Here is a 21,670-nt window from a genome sequence, read left to right as displayed (position 1 = left end):
CAGTTTCTGGGCCGTCCTTTTCCATGTTCCTGAATCCCTCCCTCCAATTCTTGACTTGACTAAAATCAAAGAAACACTGGTAGTCATACATGTCAAAATATCGTGCATCTTGTCACATAGAGACTGCGCTACACTCTGGGCATAATTTCTAACTCTAGATGGGGGCATGAGGGGCATCCTAATACAGCGTCCTGTTATTAATTCATGGGGCGTAAGGTGATGGACTGAACCTGGCTGATTTCGAATGACATACAAGGCTAGGGGTAGGCAATATAGCCATCCCTTTCTCAAAGTTAATCTGATCTTTGCTATTCTTTCTTTTAGGAGGCTGTTGAGCCCCTCACATATCCCTTTTGCTTGTGGGTAATACACAGAAGAAAACGTATGCTTTGTGTTCAATAAAAGTCCTATGTGTTCAAATAGCTCATTGACAAAGTGTGGCCAATTATCGGACCTTAATAGTTTGCACACACCCCATCTAGAAAATACCTTGTGGACTAAGAACTTTGCTGCGCAGGTGGCATGAGGATGTGTACAATGACCGGCTTTGATCCATCAACAAAAGGGACACACCACCACCAATAGATACCTATATACATTGCATGTCTGCAGCATATCGACGTAATCAACATGCAAATACTGAAACTGCCCATTTGGACGGGGTATTACTCCTCTGATTCTTCTTAGTGCATGCCCAGCTGTAAACGTTTGACACATGATGCAATTCATAATGACTGTACAATGTGTTCCAATAAATTGGGAACAAACCAGTCCTCTGCAATAGTGGCAAGCAAGAATTTCTCTGGCTATATATATGGGGTAATGCAGCTAAGTGCGACTTTCAGTAATGCCGCTGGCATCACTGTCCTTCCAATGCTTTCCTGTCTCCAAAGTGCTTCCATTGGGGATACGGAACACCCCCTGCATCTCCATAGCTCCTGCTTTTTGTGGTGCTCTACCCTGTATCTCTATTAGTTGCGTAATTGACAGCATATTAAAACCCCATGTACTAACATAATTCTTTGACATTTACAGTTTTGGCTTCTAAGTCTGCAGCTTCATTTCCATGAAAAATAAAGTCTGTTTATTTAGTATGCTCTGTGCATTTTATTACCGCTCTGGTCACTGGGAGTTGCAGTGCCTTAATGAGCCAGTCCAATAAAGATGCACGTTGCACTGGAGTGACGTCTGCGTAAAGCTAAGCCCTCCTTTTCCAATTTGACAGCCCTGCATGTATGCTTGACATCACATAGGCGGAGTCAATGTACACCGTTACTTCCTGATCTTTGTGTTTCTTGAGCACAACAATAAGCACTACCAAACCTGCTGCCTGTGCTGAAAAATGGAAAGGCAGGCTTGCACTCGCCACTACCTCAAATTCACATTTAATCTGTATCTTAAAACTGCACATCCAGAATGTCTCTCCCCACTAGTTTGATCAATTTTTGACAAGCCATCAATAAAAAGAATCTGTCTTCCTGCTAAAGCATTTGCTTTCACATGGGGTATATCATCATAAAATTCAACATAGTTAACACCATCATGGACATGATCACCTTCTTCTATAGGTTCAGCTACAAATGTGGCTGGATTCACTATTTTACATCTCACAATTTTAATCGCTGGATTAGAAACCATTACTTCATTTGCAGAAGCCCTCTGTGTCATCAATGTACCTTTGGGTTTCTCTAAAATGGCAAATACAGCATGCTCCACACATGGCATCATTGCACAACCCATGGTAATACTTGTGGACTTCTCATTCACAAATGGAGCAGCAGACAAATATTGTTCACATGGAAAATGCCATTTCAAGACTGGTTCTAAAATCCCACTGTAATACGCCAAAGGTGTATACCCTAATGTTGTTCTTTGTGTGAGCACTGATGTCATTACTGATCCATTTGTGTGTGAAAACAAATACGATTCTTCACTATAATTGTGAATTCCTAAAACTGGAGCTGTGCAAATTGCTCTCTTTAATTCCTCAAATCCTTCCTCTAATTCTTCAGTCCATTCTATCTTTGTCTTACCAACTTGCACATGCAAATGTGGTTTTGTGTATGTGGTATAGGTGAACACCCAGCCCTGCAATAATTGCATAAGCCCAGAAATTGATGCATTTACCTGACTGTATTTGGCTTTGGTGTTTTCATGATAACCTTAGCTTTCTCAGGTGTCACTTTCTTTCCTTCATGTGAAATTAACTGGCCCAGGTACAACACCTCTTCCTGGCAATAGTGCAATTGCTCCTTATCTACTTTGTATCCCTTGTCTGCCAATACAGTCATTAACTGAACAGAGACCTGCCACATTCATTCTCTCATTCACTACAAATTAATATGTCATCTACGTACTGAAGAACCCAGGGACGTCATTTAGGGGTCACCAGAGGTCGCAAATGCGACCCCTGAGGTCTCCCTTGCGACCTCTGTGGTCACCCTTGCGACTTCTAGAAAAAAAAGAAAAAAACGTTTTGTTTTTTTTTCTTTTTATAATGCAAGCTCATGGGCTATGGCCAACACCATGTGGCTCTTCAGTTCTGGAGTAGCTGGCTTTCTTTTTAAAGCCCCTTAAAAAAAAAGAAGAAAAAGAAGAAAAGGAGTGACACAAGTCTAACACTTTCAGCACTGACCCTAAATAAGAAAGATTAGGAATACCAAATAATGTGTCTTTCTGGAATTCTATACAATAAATGCTAAACTCATTAAAGGTTTATTTCAGGCACACTTCAGGGGGTGAGTCACTGATTTAGTCTGTTCTTAAATGCCTCAACTCAGCCATTCATCCTTCTGAGGTCGATAAATGAGTACCAATACAGGTTGGGTGATTTTGGGTGTATATTTTTTCTATATAAAGCGCTTAAGCGCAAGTGCTATATAATAACACATCATTATCATTTGGTCATGGACGTCTGCTTGCATTCACAGTAATTTGGTAATATGGGCCTATACACACTGATCTTAACGATACATATGGCAATCCATTCATGTATGAAATGTACATCACATTATAGTGATATCACCATATTTTTTGTAGTGTACAATGCTATGTGATAGCACTTCCTGTTTTGTCAACGGGTGAAAGGTTGCGTTCCATCGCATCCCGCGATATGACTTCGGGGTGGGGTCAAATTACATCACTTCCTGTGATGTCACCACGGGGTCAAGTGTCATGTGATGTCACTTCCGCTACCCCTGGCATTTTGGTGAAATGACGTCCCTGGAAGAACCGCCCTTTTGAGTTCCACATTGCCTAAATCTATCTGCAGGACCATATTAAAAGCGGACAGGGACTCACAATACCCCAGAGGCGAATGAGTATGTTTTAGTCTTTTTTGTCTGAACATAAAGTAAGTAAGATCTTTTGATTCTTTGTGCAACGAGATTGAGAAAAACATATTTTTCAAATCAATCACCATGAATTATTAAGCTTCAACTTGGATGCTACACAATATTGTTGCAGGATTTGGAAGAAATTGATATTCCACTTCTAGTTCAAGTCATGGAGAAATCTCTGCAACCCTGCTTTTGATTCTTTAATTGGATACACTGCACTATTGCATGAGGAGTCCGACTGCACTAGGATTCCCTGTGTCTGAAATAGTCTGAAATATGCCTTCATCAGCTTCTCTATACATGGGGTACTGTTTTGCTTGGGATAAAATTGCTTCTGGCTTGGGATTTATGTTAACCTAGATTTATGTTAACCTCTCCTATTCCCTTCAATAAGCCCGTATTACATGGGATACTTCGAAACTTTTCTATGACTTCCTGAAAGAACACTGGTCTTTGCCGTATCAGTACCATTCGCTGTGGGACTTCCCTTTTCTCAATCTTTATCCAATATGTAATGCTTATGAAAAACACTACCTCATCATCTATACGTTCATCTCTGAACATATCTTCATCTGTTATATCAGTCAATCCATATCCCCCCGGAAGAGCTATCACTGTTCTCCATGCTCTGCCTTCGTCATCTACTCCTTCAAGCATTGCTATTTCATTTTGTACAATGGCCGCTTCCAATTCTGTTGGAATGATCTGCCCTTCTTCCTCATCCATAGGTACTTGTGGTCTAATAAAAATTCATCAGGTATCCTCACAACTTTCCCTACTAATCCAGGTACCATGTTAATAAAATGTGTGCAGCCCATACATGAAGACTTCCAGATCTAACGGACCCCCTCATAGAGCCACTTGTCCTGTATATACTCTCTTATGTTTTAATAGGGTATTCCTGGAGTTGAGCACACTATTCCTTGATCAGTGAATGAAATTGGCATTTTAAGTTTGTTCAGCGAATCACTACCCAGAATGTTAACTGGCATTAGTTGCAAATATAACAAGGGGATGACATGTCACACTGGCTTCTCACTTCATCTCTAAAACCCAGGACATCCTGTCCTCACTCTCCTCCTATCCCCTCGACCCCTTCTCCCTGCTCTTCCTCTAGCCCTTCTGCAGCCACCTCTCCTCCCTCCTTCTCTACCTTTCGCCTGTTCTCCGCAGACAAGGTTTCTAGACAAGTCTGATCTATGAAAGTCTCGTCGAAACAGGTTTACCCCTGCTCCTCCAAAACTATCAAGGACCACATCGACTCCCTGGCTCCTACCCTGGCTGATTTCTACTATCACTCCTTCGCCACTAGAGTCTTCCCATCCCCCCTGAAGCACTCCCTTGTGCACCCTCTTCTTAAGAAACCCTGTGCCGACCCCTCCTGCCCGGCTATCGCCCAAACTCCATCACACCTTTCCTGGGCAAGCTCCTGGAGAAGCTGGCCATCTCCCAACTCAATCTCCAAACTGAATCTGTTGGTTGTCTTTATGACCATCAATCTAGCTTCAGAGCTGCCAGAAGCATGGACACTGCTCTCCTGAACATCCATGAAGACCTGCTCTCCAATCTTGGCTCCAACAACCCTTGTGTCCTCATCTGCTTGATCTCTCTTCTGCCTTTGACACTGTCAACCATGCCATCCTGCTCAGCCGTCTCTGTGATAACCTGCGTATCACTGGTCAGGCTCTGGCGTGGCTGCCTCATTTCCTTTCTGACTGACCCTCCCAGGTCCAACTTGGGTCCTTCCTCTCCGCTATCTTTTTCTCTCCCTGTGGTGTCCCCCAGGGGTCAAACCCCTATCCCTGGCTGTTCAACCAATACCTGGCACTCCTTGCCCATGGCATCACCGCTCTCTCCCCCAACTTTCAGTGCTATGTGGATGACACCCAGCTCATTTTCAGGCCACTCTCCACCTCCTCCTTACCTTCCCTCATCTCTGACTGCCTGTCTGCTATCCAGGATTGTTGTGCCGCCAATGACCCCTGCCTTAATGCCAGTGAGACCGAGATTCTCCTCATTGGCACACCTGCTCCCTTCTTTCCTGTAGCTCTCTGGCCGGCCTCTCTTGGCCCTCTTCCTGCTCCCACCTGCAAGGCTAAAATCCTCAGTGTCATCTTCGACTCCACACTCTCCTTCTCTCCACACATCGCTGATGTCCCCAAGAAGTCACACTACCAGCTGCACCTCCTCAGAGATATTCTCCCTTTCTTCTCCTTCCACCAGAATCTCACTGTCTCCAGAGCTCTGGTTCTCTCTAGACTGGACTATTGTAACAGCCTCTTTCTAAATCTGCCTGTCTCTACTCTTTGCCCTCTGCAACTCATCCAGAACAGGACTGCGAGACTTGTCCTCGGCCCCAAGCCCAGGGATCGTATCTCTCCAGGACTGAAATCTCTGCACTGGCTCCCAGTGGCTGCGAGGATTAAGTTCAAAACCCTCTGCATCGTCCACAAGGCCTTCTGGGACTTGGGGCCTCAATACCTTCAACTCTCTCTTCCTAGAAATCTTCCTTCTCAAGCTCTTTGCTCATCCGCCTCCAACTCCCTCAGGGTCAGTCGCTTCTCCAAGCAACAAGTTGGTGGTAGATCTCTTTCTTTGGCAGGTGCCTCCCTCTGAAACAGCCTCCCTACCTCCCTTGAAGTTGAGGAGAACCATCTCTGGTTCCGGAAGCTCTTCAAAACTTTTCTCTTTGTTTCTGCCTTTTCTCCTCCTTTCGTCTGCTGACCTCCCGGCTGTAACTGGAACAGCACTGGCTACCTGGTCACCCTCTGATCTCAGGCCCAGGTCCCTCCCCCACCATAGTCACACACCTGCACTGCCCGTCTGGCAACCCCTACACTTAGGACTGTTTCTGTATCCCTACAGCTCCCCCACCAGCCCATGGCACCTGACGTATGCACTTATCACATGCTGGCCGTTACTTTACTTATTGTTATTATCTATTTCCATGTACTGCACTTTACCTGCCCACTTTCCACGCACTTGTGTGATCTGAATGACACCTGGCCTAGTAGGATCGCTGTCTGTCCTTCCTGTGTTCCCTTTCCTTGCCTCGTCATGCCTTGAAACACTTGAGTATAGGTGCATTATAAATACCATATCATATCATATCATATCTTATCATTCCCCTATTGAAACAGGTAATTTATCAGTAAAAGGAACTAAATTGGTAGCTCCAGAGAACACTTGAACATTTATGGCAATACCTGATATTGGGTATGTTCACTCCCTTATACAAGAGCGAGGCACCCCAGTGTCTACAAGAAAAGAAAAGGATTTGCCTCCTATCGTCACATCGACCTGTGGTTCCTCTTGGGGGTTTGGTGTTACTGATAGTACTGAACACATCAAGTAACCATGTGAGCTGTCCTATTGAGGATATACATTCATCCCTGTCCCGATAAAAGGGTCCCCTTCTACCACAGTGACACCCCCTATCCTAGGTGCTAGTGTTTGCCCTATGTTTGCATTCACTTGTGTCTGGGTAGGTGCTTGTTGCGACTGCCCTTGCGGTGGGTACATTTGCACTGGCCGCTGCTGTTGCGCCTGCCGTGCTTGCAGCACCTGTGTCAGATAGGATATGTGATCCAGGGCGCAGACCTCTTGTGTTTGTGTGCTGTATTGCAGTGGATGACCGGTCCCCTCCCTCTTGAATTGTGTCCATTCTGTTGTATGTTTCATTGGCCTTAAGATACACACGCAATATGCCCTATCATTCCACAATTCCATCATAATGGGGGTGGACCTCTGGGAAACCCACCATTATATCATTCCTGCATATTCTGGCTTCAAACCTGGGCATTTTGAAATCCACCTTGGGTGTTCTGAAATCCATCTCATCTTCCTCTAAATCCTAAATCAAAAACCCATACCCACTTGTATCCACTTGGTGTACATTATTCACCTGCAATGCACACATTTCTTGCTCTCCTCCTCAACTTGTCAATACTGCCCCTTCTATCGCAAATTTTGACAGTTTCTTCTGAACGTACTTGGCTTTCTCAACCTTCCTGTTCTCATCTTTCTTTCTATTCTTCTCTTGTAACAATTGACAATGATGCATGATTGTCAACTGTATCGCAGCCCACGGCATCACTTCCATTGCTACTTGTTTTTTCATTTGTCTCTGTACCTTATCTGGCAATCCCTGACGCAAAATATGATAGAATAATGCCACTGGTTTTTTTCCAAGGCTCACACGTCTCAAGCTGCCATCTTTCTTGAATATTCTGAATATAAGCAATAGGGTCTTCATCTTCTTTCATTTTACGGGTCAGAAATGCACTCATGTCTGATGCATTGGTATACTGTAGCATGAGAGCCCTCCAAATATCTTCTCTACAATTATTAAATGGCGCTTCATCATGTCCCATATTGAGTGCTGTCACACTTGCATATCCCGCTCGTTTCCAAATGTTGCCAGCTCTCTCTCGAAGAATTGCTGCCAATAGACCTTTTATGTCCCCTATTGCCAATGTATTTTCTCATGTCATTTTATCTAATTCGTATATCCTTTTTCCAGACCTTGAAGTCAAACTAGATATGTTTGCATTTTAAGTTATACTCATCCATCTGAGGCCATGGCATATATTGCGGTCTTGCTCCTCCCTTCTCTTACAATGGGAATTGTGTGAACTCCATCCCATAACTGGACCCCATTCTTCATTTACTTAATGCAAGGGTAATCTCCCCTATTCATCTTTGTGCTGGTAACAACCTTAACATACACACATAAGGTGGGGATTCTCCTCTCGCACTACACAATTGTCTCTGGGACATTTTGGGATATGGTATAGAATCTGGTGTTTCTTCCTTAGGGGTTTCCAGATCTGACCGTCTTTCCTCTTTATCCAGATTTTGACTTCCAAATGGGGCGCATGCACCCTCCCCTTCTATTTTACAAACTGACTCCCTTTCTTTGTGTGACATTGCTACACCCCAATTTGTGTGACTTTCATCCTCCTCTTCTAAATTTAATCAAGTCAAAGAGAATGCTCTACATTCATCACTTAACATGTTTTCTTCCTCATCCTGTATTTTAATATCGGGGGTTGTCTGCCACTACGCTGAGTCCCATATTCACTGTTCAGCCTTATTTGCTAATATAACTCCAATACCTTCTGCATCATATCTTTCCTCTTCTTGTGCTACTTTAGATATTTTTTTAGCCACTTCTCTCATCAGGAAAATCTGTCTTATTGTTTCCCATTGCCCCTGTATTCATCACTCGGTCTTATTCGTCTTTATGAACGAGACCGGTGTCAAGATCTTGCTGCCTTCTATTCTGTTTTATTCCTTCTTCCACTTCCTTTGTTCTCTTGCATCTTATCTTGCCCTCTCTTCTTCTAGCTTTTGTGCTCCCCTTCTTTTGTCTTCCCTTCATTTTTCTTCTTCTCAGTAATATTTTTTTCTTTACTCATTGTGCCTCTTCTTCCTCTCCTATCACTTTCTTCAATTTCTTTCTTTCGACTTTCAAACTTACTTTGTTCCTCTGCCTGCTTTTTGTCTTTCTCTTGTTCTTCTCTATATGTAATTTCCCATTGTTCCCTGATTTTCCTTCCTTGCTCATCCTCCATAAACCACTTTTCTGGTTCCCTATCCTTCTTTTCTTGCTCCTCTTTGTCTTCCTTTATCCTAACCTCCTCAATGATTTTCCCATCTAACTTGAGTAATATCTGTCCTCCCATCCACTTGTTCTGTACAAGTGTTACCTTATCAGCCCTATCTCTCTCTCTCCTTTCCATCTCTTAATTTCCCTGTCTATATCTGTTGATACTTTCGATCTCTTGCCTCATTCCTCTTTATCTCATTTGAACTTGCACCCGTATTCCTTCTTTTTACTCTCTTCTAGACCGTCATCACTACAATAAGCAGGGGGTGCATGTATCGGTTTAAAATACCCTGCTGCTGCTTTTAATTCTTTTAAAGGATAAAATCCTGTCTTTTCTGCATCTATATTCCTAGTCTCAAGTGGAGTAAGAGGAGCTGAGGGCGCGATGCCCTTCGCTTTATGCTAATTAAGCATACACTCCTCCTGTGGCTGGTCCTCCTTCTCCTCTTGATACATTTTTCAGAGTTCTAAAACTGCCAGTCTTTTCTCTAATTTCTTTCCTGTGTACGCTGAGTGCACATGTGTGGTCATGTGTTGTAATACTGCCTTTGACAATTATCCTGCTTGATGCAATGGCATGAACATTTTGGCAGCTGTGCCCTTTACACATTATGCACTGTACTGTTTGAGCTTAGGAGCATGTTGTGGTAATGTTTTACAAAGGTGCATAAGAGGCGTGTCCACCATAAGGATAAGTCACAATTAACTGTCAATACTTAACAGACAATTACATTTGTTATATTTAATAAATCTCTACTTATCTCAAAGCTTATATTGATCATGACTTTTAATCCCAAAACAATAAATATGAGCAAGTACCATCAATCGCTGCTCAATCCTCTTTTGTCTCAACACCCTATCCGTCATCTGACTGGTGCCAATCGTTTACTACACTTAACTCAAAACAACTTCAATTCCAAATTACATTACATTACATTTGTAATGCGCACTATTGGCCCTCAGGCATAAAGGCACAGACAGAGACAAAGACAATGGCCCTCATTACGACCCTGGCGGAAAGCGACGACCGGAGCGCCACAGCGTAAATAGCGTTTCCGCCATTGAACGAAGGAGCAAAGTGCGGCCCATTCCGACCCATCGGGCACGAGCACCACGGCATGGCGGAAGTGCAAAGTCCGCGATGGCGGAAATGACCCCAAAACGGCCCACACCGCCGCCGTACGGCGCCCTAGGTGCAATACCGCCACCCCACTTAGCGGTCACCGCAGTGTGCGCCTACCGGAAAGTACGGTGGCCGGAAATATACGGAAACGGAAGTTAAAACATGGGGCCGGAACGGGAAACATCCCGGCGTACACCTATAAATACACTAAAACCACACAACCACTAAAATCACTACCCTGAAACACACCCCAACCCGTCAACCACCCTAGCGAAACCAAGAAAAATGGGAAAAGTAGCGAAGAAAGCGTGCGACCGCAAGCGGCAGGTCCACTTCTCCCGTGAGGAACTCACCGTGCTAACAGAGACCCTCCAGGAGAATGCTGCCGTCGTCTTCTGCACGCAAATGACCAGGACGGCACTTGCAAACAAGAAGGCCATATGGGCTCTGGTGGCACAGCGGGTAAGTGCGGTGGGGACCGCACCCCGCACCCCACAGCAATGCCGCAAGCGATGGGACGACCTGCGGATACGCGTCCGCAGCATACTCTCTGCCAACCGCAACATTGCCACAGCCACCGGGGGAGGTCCTGAATCACCCATCAAGTTGACCCCCTGGGAAGAAATCTGTGCCTCCACCATCGGAATGGAGAGCATAGAGGGAGTCGGAGGGATGGAGAAAGGAGTGCCGACATCCGAAGATTCAGGTAGGTGGGCCAGATAAAACAATGCCAAATCCACACAGTCCATCCATGTGAAGTACCATGCGTCCACATAGTGCAACAGAAACACATGTCCAGGAGAACGCCCACACACATCGGCCTGATAGCGCACGTTAAAACCCACAATAAATACATAAATAATTAAAAACCCCAAATACACGCACTACACGTGCAGCAGGCACACCCTAACTGCAGGCTGCCAAACAACTGCACCCTCACTCCACACACAAATCAAAGCACCTCCAAGGCCCCGACCCAAATCACCCTCAGGTACCACCCCAATGCATGTGATACAATGCCATTCCAATTCCCACAGACCCATCAATAACCCTCGCCCTCCTTTACTCCACCACAGGGTCCGATCCAAACGACGAGCTACAGGACACCCCTACCAGCACACCTGCAAAGAGGGCCAAGACCAACAGCCAGAGACCCTCCACCTCAGCTGCACGCATCAAGACACGGCAGCAGCACAAATCAGGTGGCAGCACAGAGGAGGGAACATCAACAGGCACCCCAGCAGCCAGCATGCCCACAACACCACCACCACAGGTCCCCCCAATGGATGCCACAGAAGGCACTGCCTCTGGTGGCAGCAGCACCATAGGTGACACCCCATTGATGGCAGCATGCTCGGACACAGAAAACGGGGATGCCGAAGTCAGATCCATCCATGACCTGTCCCAATCCCCCTGTCTGTCCCATCCCGTACAACATGAGGATACCACGCAGGGGCACCCACAAGACGACGACTGGCCATCCCCCACAAGCCCTGTGGCAAGGCAACATGAGGACAACAGCCCCTCTGTGACACCCCCGCAAATGGCCATGGCCCAGCAGAGGCAACAGTCCCTCGACCAGTTGATCGAACAACAGCAGCAACTGGCCACGCTCCTCAAGGACCATGCCGATGAATGTGGGGGCACTAAGGCAGACATAGAAACATCAACTGAGACACTTAGGGCACAAATCGAGAGTAGCACCGAGAGCCTGAGAGTCCAAATGGAGAGTAGCACCGAGAGCCTGAGAGTCCAAATGGAGAGTAGCACCGAGAGCCTCAGGGGGGAACTGCATGCGACGGCCAAGGACGTATGTGCCGAACTTGCCGCAGTGCGCCGTGTGCTCACTGAGCTCTCGCAAACCCTTAGGGACATGCATGGACGTGAGCAGGCAGACACATCATCCGTTGCAAGTTCCGTCCAGGGCAGCCCCCAACGTAGATCTGGGAGGAACCTGCGCTCCACAGGCAGGGGTGCCCCTGATACCCGCAGAGGGGGCATGCAGTAGCGACAGCCCACTGACAATGAGCATCTTTGGACACTGGTGTTCGGGGGGGAGGTAGGAGGGTGGAGGGGGTGTGTTGGGCTCACTTGGGTGGCGGGTCGATAGGGTGTTCAACATGACATCACATATGCCATTAAAAGTGCACGATCAACCAATGAGATGTGTGGACATTGATCTTTGTGTACTAGGCCATCATAGGCGTACAGTCCATGTTGTGCATGTCCCAGACACACGCAGTGCCACGAGTCCCGTGTCCATGTATCAGCCACCAGGCGTGAGTGCTAGAAGCATACATCAATGAGATGCTGACGAATGTCACGGGCCTCCGGTGCCTCGCAGACTCCATGAGGTGCTGCCACATCCCCACCCTCATCATGACCATCTTCAGGTGCTTGCAGTTCTGCGTCAGGGGGCATGGGCACATTTCTACGTACGCACATGTTGTGGAGCATGACACATGCCATCACCATCTTTGCAACCTTCTCATGGCGGTACAGGAGTGCCCCGCCAGACCTGCTGAGGCAGCGGAAACGGCCCTTCAGTAGGCCGAATGCCTGTTCTATGACTACACGGGTACGTGAGTGGGCATGGTTGTAGTCCTCCTCATGCTGGTCCCGTGGGTTCCGGACTGGTGTGAGGAGCCATCTCTTCAGTGGATATCCAGCATCACCTGTATGTGGACGAGAAACGTATGATGTGGAATGCCATTGATACGTACGCACACCCCCCCCCCTTCCTGCCAGGTCATTGGCAATTCACATACCCCACATCATCATGCATGTAATGAGACTCACCGAGTAGCCAGGATCTGTTCCCTGCGTGTCGCTCCATGTAGCGTGGTATTGTAGAGTTCCTCAAGACCATAGAATCATGGGTTGATCCAGGGAATCGGGCACAACAATGTGTAATGATCCTGTTGGAGTCACACACCATTTGTACATTCAGGGAATGAAATTGTTTTCGGTTGCGGTACTGGGCCTCCATGGCATGTGGGACGACCAATTCAACATGGGTGCAGTCGATGGCACCAATGCAACCCGGTATGCCGGCAAGTGCATGGAATCCCACTTTCGTGTTTGTAATTTCCTGCTCCGAGCGTGGTAGGGAGATGTAGTCGTCTGCGTGCTGCAGGAGGGCATCGAGCACTTGCAATAGTGTCCGTGAGAACAGTGGCTGAGAAATGCCATGCAACTGTCCGACTGTGTGCTGGTAGGTGCCTGTGGCCAGGAAGTGGAGTACAGACACCACCTTCAGTAGGGGTGGGATGGCGGTTGGGCTATCTATCATGCTGACAAGGTCAGCCTGTGTCATGTCCACAATGGCGGCTATGGTGTCCCGGTCCAGACGGTAGAGGGTGTGGATCTGCTCATCAGTGAGGTTGAACGGATGGGCTCGGAGGCGTGGTATTGCGGGCTGCCTGCGTGGTGGTAGTGGCTGTGCTGGTGGGCCTTGCTGGCCCTGCCTTGGCCTCCTCCTCCTCCTGCGTCTCCTCCGTGCGGCTGGTTGTAGTTGGTGTTCGTCTTCTTCTTGGAGTTGGAGCACTTGCAGTGCTATCAGGTCCCCCAGGGCCAACATCGCGAGTCCTGCCGGTAGCATTTCGGTGTGGTTGTGGGAGGAGACTGGCTGTGCAATTTATGTGTTTTCAGGCTGTATGGCCTCCACCTGTGGTGATTCATTCCACCTGTGCAAACTGCTCTCCCCTTTGGCCGAGCACGTCACGCGCACAACGCTGCAATTCGGGGAATGGTATCTTGCTATTGCTATCATTTATTTGTACCCGATGGCCGTGTAAGATTGGATTGATATGTTCATTCTGCTGTGGTCCCATTGTTTCCCATACTATCTGTGCAGTCGCGAACAGACTTGTGAAGGGTCAGTGGAACGTAGTACTCGAGTAACGGTGGGCCCTCATGCATCACTGTACCGAGTTGCAACGACGGGCGGGGCGTCCCATTCGTGGGTGAAGGCAGTTGCCATTTTCACACACAGCCGCACTCGATGGAATAATTAGTGATTTCAAACGGCCACAGATGCCTTTCCGACGTGGTGTTGCAAATGAGGAATTCGAAGGGCGGCGCTTTCGGTTTCCAGCTAGCGGCGAGGAGATGCCCACAGGTCTGACTGCAAATATAACGTTCTATTGTTCAATGTCCTTGAGACAGGGCCCATGGCGAGGGAGCAATGATTGATATGAATAGTTTGGGATGCGCAATAGCTACGTGGGCGATGAGGCCGGCCGTTCCCAAATACATGTTACTTCACAACACTGGAATTACGGGCTGGGGCACTGTGGATTTTGCAGGCTGCATAACGCACAGACTCAATGGATGTTTCTAATGTTATGTGAGTAATTATTCAGGCGTTTTGATCCCGGGATGAGGGAATGATGAATGGATGCATGGGCAGGTGATTTGATACAGAGTTTGCCATGTACAGGGCTTCTTGGGATCTATCCGCCTCCCCTACGCTATGTGATGCAGGGCTGCCATAGTGGGACCATCGTCTATCTGGCCTTGTTGAGCCCTCCCTGTCTCGAGGCGCACTCAGACACTTGTGTCCATGCACGTTAACATTCCCATCTGATGGATTCTGTTTTGACAGACGCATGCACAGGTACACTCGTTTGTGATGGTGTTTGCACCTCGATATAGATGTTTATGAGTCGCAAGTGGTTTTGGGGTGGTGATGATCCTTTTGAGTGGGCTAGCATGCATATGGCTGTGGATTTCGTGTGATCATTGAAGTGAGTTGTTCGAATGTGGTTCTGATGGCCATTCTGTTCTTTTTCTTTTCTTTTGGTTGACAGGTATCTCCTCCCCTTTTGCCACTGCCATCTGTATGCCACTCCTGCAGATGGATTTTACTCCCGACACCTGCTGCTTCGTGTTAACCAGTGGAGCAGCATTACGATCTTATGGGACGATCGCCAATGGCCCACATGCCCTTACGCAGTACTGGTGGCTCGGAGCAACATTTCGGCCTTTCAGCTGGACTAGTGCCTCCCCATTGGGACGGCCCTGCGGTTCTGTGCGCTTCCATGTTGCCTTTTCGTACGTGAATGTGGCTCTGTGTACCATGGGGGAACAGGGCGACACACAAGTAGTGGCTGGTCATTTCTTGCGGATGCAGCCCACAATGGTGATTAGTGTTTTGGAGTTCATGGCCTGATGGCTGTATGGGCTTGGTGACTTTGATGTGCATAAATTTCTATTCTGATTTGGCCCGTGTAGCGTTTTTCTTTGCAAGTGATGTGGCATATGCCTATTTGGGGGGCGATGTATTGTGAGGAGATCTGCATTGGGTTCCAGCTTCGGGGTTTAGTTGCGTGGTACTGTACTGGGCGCGTTTGCCTACTGAGCCCGTGAGGTCAGGGATGGGGGCTGCCTATATGACAGTTTGAATGTTGTCATGCTCAGGGGCGGGGGATTGGGTTTTGTGTAACAGATGCCGGTCAGCCAGGTGGACTGGTGGAATGATGTGATTATCGGAATATTGCTGGTCACAGGTGCCTGTGTTTGCGTGCGTTTCTTGGTGGGGGACTGTGGTCATGTCCATTGGGATTGCTTCTGTATTCGTGCCATCTGTGCCCTGCAGCTCCCATTGGCCCCTCTTGTGTTTCTTTTGTTCGTTGGCATGCATGGGTGACTTGTACATTTCAATGGTTGCATTGTGACTTCATTGCACCTACGGGGGGTTGTACTTTGTGGGCAGGGAGCGGTGTACAGGCACTCAGTGGGGCCGTTTACGGTTGATTCGCGATGCCGTACTTCTCGCCATGGCGGAATGGTACATTACGCCATGCCTGATGGCGTTAGGTACATGTCCGCTAGGGTCGGAATTGGCGTACCGTTGCACCATGGTGGTGTTTGCGGTTTGGCATGGCGCGCGCGCGCGTGCTTGGTGCAGTTAGCGTTGGCGTTCACTACGGTGTCGCTAATGGCTTCGTACTTTGCGGTGACGGGTCATAGTCGCACCGAGCGCTATTCGATGGCGGTATTGCATTTCCGCCATCGTTTTTCGATTTCCGCCAGGGTCGTAATGAGGGCCAATGTAAGCAAGCAAAAAGACACATGATTGATCCATACAGAAAAAGAGTAGTGGCCCGAGAGATTTTCACTGGGTCCCACCACAAGTACCAAATCTGGAGATTACTTTAAAGACTAGTGTACTAGAAAACAGAGAGATGTAATTCCTGAGCCAAGCTAACGCTCAAAATGTTCACGGTATCAGGCAAAACTAAGGGTTTTTAGTTCTTTATTGGAGAGAGTTTAGACTTCTTAGTCTGGCTGGCAATTTGTTCCACAGAAAAGGAGCCTTTACATTAAATGCACCATTTTCAGCCTTTACGGTCTTACATCGAGGCTGCACAATCAGATTTTGGTTTCCTGATCTGAGCGTTTGTTGGTTACATTTCTCTTTTATATGGTTTTATAAATAAACGGGCTATGCTTAGGAAGTCTGAGAACTACTCTGACCGCCCAGTTCTGAGCAACCTGCAGTCTACGCAGTTCTAGTTGATTAATGCCTAGCAGAAGACTGCAGAATTAGTCAAGCTTTGCTCTGATTATTGCCCTGGCAATTGTCTCAGCGCTTTCTTGAGAAATCATGGGCCTCAGATGAGTAAGTAGTTTAACCTAGTATAATACACCCGCCACTACAGTAGAGACATGAGCCTTCATACTGAGAGTAGGATCCAGAGTTACCCCTAGAATGTTTGTTTTGGGTAGAGGAGAGATGACATCATCCCCTAGTTTGAAGGAGCTATAGGCTTTATTGAGATTATTGAGACCCTTGGAGCTGCCTACAATCAATAACTCTGTCTTGCTACGATTCAAAGCAACGAAGTTACCCAACATCCACATTTCGATCAGTACAAATATTCCATTTACCTCCAATTCGTCTGTCTCATGGTGTCCAGTTAGAGAGATGACACATTGAGTGTCATCTGCATAGTTTGAGAATACGACCATCTCATCCTCTAACATGAAGAAGAAGGGGGCCATAAACAAATTGTAGAGGCAGGGCGGCATACTTGCCCCTTGAGCAACCCCATACAGCACCGATAGAGGAGTGGCTTCAGCAGAGGCCGAGCAGACTTTCATGCTTCTAAAATGAAGCAACCCACTGAGCTGCTGACGCAGAGAGGTTAGCGACCTCCTGTAATATGGGAATAAGGATGGAATGCTCAATTAAATCAAAGATCTAATGAAATAATCAGGGGCAAGCCACTTCTATCCATTTCTCCCAGAGGTTGAGTTTTAAGTTCCAAAGGAGCAGTTTCTGTCCCAGTTTTTTTGGTCACTTTTCAGAACTTCATACATCAAATAACAATCAAAATAATAACACAGTACACATTAAAAACAAACGCTATGATCACCTTCTCTTTTCGCTATAACGTTTATAGTAAGAGCTATTCTTCTTTCGCCTCCAATTATATTACCCCTCACAGAGTTTAAGATGTCACCTTCAATGGTCCTGACTGTGTATATTCTCTCTCTTAATATTCCGAATGGAATTTGAGATGTCTTCTTCTATCGACCTTGAAATAGGATTACCAAGGCTTTGCTTTAGCCACACAAAATTCCTATTACCCAACTTATTTTCATAAAATGTCACAATCCTGCCCCTTTATATTGCCATTTCCCTTAGTCTACTTAAATCCATTTAATTGACTTGAGGCCTTCGGTATGGACTCCTCCTCCGATCTGACCACTTTATCTTCCGTCCGGGGAGCATCCGTGGAAACCAAGCAGGGATTTCTTCAAAGAGTGACCTGCCCACAGTCTCGGCTTTTCTTGCAAGATGATTTCTATCAGCCACTCTCCACAGGAAACGCTGCGATCTTCCAGCTAATGGCTGAGGATGCCCGATCATCGAAAACGCTGAAGTTGAATTAGTTTAGATCGAAACCATCCTCTGCTACCATGTGAGCATATGGCCCATCTGTTACTGGATGGGATTACACTAAGAATAATTCTTAGTCCAAATAACCTGACAAATTCAAAAACAGGGAGTTTTCAACGAACATCAACAGACGTACACTAATTCTCAGCGATTTCCACATGAAATACAATTATATACTTCTTTATGTGTCAGAATGACTTCATGTTACGTGTCAATAGTGAAAAACCTATCAAAGGTTGGGATTGGTTAAGGGACACATCTAGATATACAATCATGTAGGTGAAAGGTGTGTTATTGGCTGTCCGATATCAGGTGGACAACTTATGCCTACCTCTTCATACCTGTCATTTAAGAAAAATCAGTTGCACAGTGTTTCATTGGTTTCTTAAGCTATAAGGTCCTTTGTTATATGGACTAATACAATTGGTTTGGCATGATTATGCCATGTCTGGAAAATTCCGTTCAATTAGCAGCACGTAAGCCAAGACCCAGGTACAAGTAGGTAGGACATGAAGCTTCTCTACTGCCCAATTGAAACAACATCTCTCATCACCCATGCCTTCTGCCATGAAATTCTATTTGTATTGGGCCTTGCAGAGTATTCTTGTCCTAGGAATGCAACAGGAGTGATGACACTCACTATCCTGTTTGGAACTTCAAGTTCAAGCCCTATTTTCAGCCTCAACTCACTTGACAAGAGACCACAATTCTGTTCAAAAAAGCTTTTAAATCTTTTAATGATTTTTTTATTGTTTTAGTTGAATTTAATCAACCTTTCAATATTCTTACAACATAATTAATTATTTACATATGAATCAATACAGTATTGACAAAATTACTAGTTCGCAAACAAGTGGTTTCTCATATGGTCACAAACAAACTGACTTCAGGAATAATAGCTTTCAATAATTTGAAGTATCCTCATTGCATGTTTCTAATTGCAGACTATTCAAGAAGCTGATAGTGGCTAACTGGATTGGAAGATATTCACTACTCATAATGATTGTTCAACAGTCCTTCCATGGCATGGTGCCTAAAAATGCAAAGTGTCTGATGTAGTGTATTTGTCTACGATCTTGTAAGGCAAGACACTAACTAATCAAATGCTCTAAAGTTTCTGTTATGCCTCTGATGTTACAGAATCGACAGATATTCTCTTGTGACTTTAACAAGTGTTGTTCGGTGAGGGCCTCTTTTGTGTGCCCTAAGTCGAAACACATGCAAATTATTGCTAACCTATATTTGGGTGACGGTGTTCTCAATAAATAAGGAGATAAGGTACGCATTTTTTTTAGGAGGAACCCTAGAGGAATCACCATTCTTATATTTCATGTATAACTCGCAGGTTCAAATCCAGTCCATATAATATAATGTTTTTTTGGCCTTATCAGTGTTGGTCAGTGTCTCAATGGAGATGTCAGAGGAAGCTAGGATCTGACAGACATGATTTACCCAGGAGGTCATGAGGCCATAAAACAGTGTTTAGTTGGAGTTTGTTGAAAAGCTGTGGATGTTAGCTTCAATTAGACATTTAAATAGCATAAACGGTGAACAAGTTATAAAGGTTTTGGTGAAGGGCTTTTTTTAGAAAGAAGCAAATTGTAAAACAGGAATGTACTTTTTAAAATTAACAAGCAAGGTTTCTTTAAACTAGGGGAGACTATGAAGATGCAAACTACACGACAGCGCAGCCACCAGCTCAGGATATCACTGGTTGGTTTGGCCTGCCGAGACGCTTGCCTTTCTTCAGAAAATATGTCAGCGCAAATATGATTTTTACACTGCTATTACAAAGGAATATAGGGTAAGAGAAAGAGTTCAGGCAAGACAAAATAATTTTAGCAATACACTTCTGGATATAATAGAATGGGCTTGGATATGGATGACTTATGCTAGTGACAATCCTATGCTATGGATACTCACTACCAATGTTTGGAATGGACCCGTCAGGGATCTGGTCAGGGATACTTTCTGGACAGGAATTCTGCTAGCACACCGGACTGGACTCAAGGGACTTTCAAGGCGCTCTGGTTCTGCAATCAGCAAGGCACTCTGGACACCGCACGGTGGGACTGGACTGGATCTGATGGGTTCTGGTTCTGGTTTGCAGCTATCTGGTCACAGCTCGGCTCTACTGGGTTGGATCTTTGGATTCTGGGAAGAATTCTGAGCAAAAAAGCAGCACAGCACAGCCAGGCTGTTCTTTTGTTCCCCATAGAGGTCTGGGGTAAAATATTTGGTTTCCGGATTTTTAAAGGCCAAACTGAGAATGGGGCCTTTCTGCTTTCAAAGTTCTGGAGTCTGGATTCTGGATATGGATTTCGCTTGTAAAGTGCTCTGCCAGCAATCGGTTGGTGGGGGAATGTGTGTGTCCTTCTAGGTCCTAAACTGTCTCTATGTATGTATTTTCTAAAGGGGTGGGATGTTGAATTCTACTAGGCACACACCTATTGGCTAGGGTATTTCCTCTCCCTTGATTTGAGAAGAAAACAGAGCGTCATCATGATGATGTGTTTTATGATCCAGGGAAAACCTCCCCTTTGTGTCTTTGCACATGAAATTTCTTTTTCATATAATGCATATTTACAATTTTACAAACTTGATAGCAACAGCAAATTTATATCACTGATTTTGTGGAGCAAATATTCATCCAAGCCCCGTCACGGTGAGAGCTTGGGTCTAGATTTGGCAATTTTTCGCACTTTTGGTCGGGTACCCAATGTCAGATTTATCCACAATTTTACACATATGTGGGCATAATCATATGAAGTTTCATGTTTCTGGCATCAATACAATTGCTACAAAACCACAATTTCTGCAGTCATGTCCCTGAACATAGCACAGAGTTCTGAGTACTTTTAAAACATACCAAACAATGTCACATTAACAATAATATAATTGTGCAATTATTTACAAATTCACACAGTCCTTTGTCAGTCCTTTTCAAAAATATACTTTTCTGTGCTTTAAGAGTAAACAAACTGTCTGTTCCCACCACCCAAAGTTTCTGGTGGCTCAAGATCAATCCCCGCCTCTGTCCTATGGCAGGGGCTTCTGTTGACACTTGCATCTGCATATCTTTTCAATCAAGGAAGTCCTTTGTCTCTCCCAGGAGCAGCAGCCCAAATCCCCTCCCCTCTTCATCAAAACCTGAATGTGAGTTCCTGGGCCAGAGAGCAGAAGGGAGGTGCCTTTTGTTGGGGCAAGCCGTGGAATTTGCTTTGTAGTTCTTTGGCTTGCATCAGGCTACTTTAAACTCAATTTGTTAAGTTTTTCTTTGATGAAATCAAACTTACATTTTCAAAACAGGCAAACAGCACTCTAATTCCAGCCTTTTAAAACATAGAGATTAAATAGTTGCAACCTATATTACTTTTGATGGCAAGTCACTTAATTCCAACCATTTGATTTTAACTGCACAAGTTTAAGCTTCCAATGCAATTAAATGACAGCTGTCATACAGGCGGCCGGTGGTGATAATGTGGATATTCTTATGATGGATTCTGCTTTTCCTGACATTGTGTGTTCATGTGGATTCCTTAAATAAGGTAACCGGTAACACCCAGCAAGAATGTTGGATATTTTCTGATGTTTTGAACCATTATTTTGTAATTTCAGCAACCAAGGAAAAAAGGATTTCAGAGCATTTCTGGGTTTCCTTGCAATAAAGCACTGCCTTTCATGTAGTT

This window comes from Ambystoma mexicanum, chromosome 6q (assembly GCF_040938575.1).
Source record: "Ambystoma mexicanum isolate Mex_15411 chromosome 6q, UKY_AmexF1_1, whole genome shotgun sequence".
In the NCBI taxonomy this organism is placed as follows: domain Eukaryota; kingdom Metazoa; phylum Chordata; class Amphibia; order Caudata; family Ambystomatidae; genus Ambystoma; species Ambystoma mexicanum.
This window is presented reverse-complemented; position numbering follows the sequence as displayed.